Source organism: Arachis stenosperma, chromosome 5 (assembly GCF_014773155.1).
Source record: "Arachis stenosperma cultivar V10309 chromosome 5, arast.V10309.gnm1.PFL2, whole genome shotgun sequence".
Classification (NCBI taxonomy): Eukaryota; Viridiplantae; Streptophyta; class Magnoliopsida; order Fabales; family Fabaceae; genus Arachis; species Arachis stenosperma.
The window spans coordinates 89,612,524-89,614,107 of record NC_080381.1 but is presented as its reverse complement, the minus strand read 5'-3'; the positions used below and the strand labels follow the sequence as shown (position 1 = coordinate 89,614,107).

The window sequence follows — 1,584 nt, the reverse complement described above, 5'->3', positions numbered from 1 at the left end:
CAGAGCTCATGAAAGGCAGAAGTAAATCCAATGGAATCTCTATGGTCTCATTTTGAGCCTCAGATTCCCATGGTTCCTCATTGGGGAACTCATTGGAGGCTAGTGCACGCCCACTGAGGTCTTCCTCAGTGGCGTTCACTTCCTCCCCTTCTTCTCCAAATTCGGCCATGTTGATGGCCTTGCACTCTCCTTTTGGATTTTCTGCTGTGTTGCTTGGGAGAGTACTAGGAGGGAGTTCAGTAACTTTCTTGCTCAGTTGTCCCACTTGTGCCTCCAAATTCCTAATGGAGGACCTTGTTTCAGTCATGAAACTTTGAGTGGTTTTGATCAGATCAGAGACCATGGTTGCTAAGTCAGGGGGGTTCTGCTTAGAACTCTCTGTCTGTTGCTGAGAAGATGATGGAAAAGGCTTGCCATTGCTAAACCTGTTTCTTCCACCATTACTGTTGTTGAAACCTTGTTGAGGTCTCTGTTGATCCTTCCATGAGAAATTTGGGTGATTTCTCCATGAAGACTTATAGGTGTTTCCATAGGGTTCTCCTAGGTAATTCACCTCTTCCATTGAAGGGTTCTCAGGATCATATGCTTCTTCTTCAGATGAAGCATCCTTAGTACTGCTTGGTGCATTTTGCATTCCAGACAGACTTTGAGAAATCAAATTGACTTGTTGAGTCAATATCTTGTTCTGAGCCAGAATGGCATTCGGAGCATCAATCTCAAGAACTCCTTTCTTCTGATTAGTCCCATTGTTCACAGGATTCCTTTCAGAAGTGTACATGAATTGGTTATTTGCAACCATTTCAATTAGCTCTTGAGCTTCTGTAGGCGTCTTCTTCAGATGAAGAGATCCTCCAGCAGAGCTATCCAAAGACATCTTGGACAGTTCAGAGAGACCATCATAGAAAATACCTATGATGCTCCATTCAGAAAGCATGTCAGAAGGACATTTTCTGATCAATTGTTTGTATCTTTCCCAAGCTTCATAGAGGGATTCTCCATCCTTCTGTCTGAAGGTTTGGACTTCCACTCTAAGCTTACTCAATTTTTGAGGTGGAAAGAACTTTGCCAAGAAGGCATTAACTAGCTTTTCCCATGAGTCCAGGCTTTCTTTAGGTTGTGAGTCCAACCATGTCCTAGCTCTATCTCTTACAGCAAAAGGGAATAGCATAAGTCTGTAGACCTCAGGGTCTACCCCATTAGTCTTGACAGTGTCACAGATTTGCAAGAATTCAGCTAAAAACTGATGAGGATCTTCCAGTGGAAGTCCATGAAACTTGCAATTCTGTTGCATTAGAGAAACTAATCGAGGCTTAAGCTCAAAGTTGTTTGCTCTAATGGCAGGGATAGAGATGCTTCTCCCATAGAAGTCGGGAGTAGGTGCAGTAAAGTCACCCAGCACCTTCCTTGCATTGTTTGCATTGTTGTTGTTTTCGGCTGCCATGTGTTCTTCTTCTTTGAAGATTTCTGTTAGGTCCTCTATAGAGAATTGTGCCTTAGCTTCTCTTAGCTTTCGCTTCAAGGTCCTTTCAGGTTCAGGGTCAGCTTCAACAAGAATGCCTTTGTCTCTGCTCCTGCTCATATGAA

General features: G+C 43.3%; 1 non-coding gene across 1 annotated transcript; it reads left to right on the top strand.

The window, feature by feature from the left end:
* The first annotated feature begins 928 nt into the window (after positions 1-928).
* On the top strand, positions 929-1,036 carry LOC130984872 (small nucleolar RNA R71). The gene has a single exon (XR_009088778.1). It is a non-coding gene; the product is annotated as a small nucleolar RNA R71 (small nucleolar RNA).
* Positions 1,037-1,584: the final 548 nt, after the last annotated feature.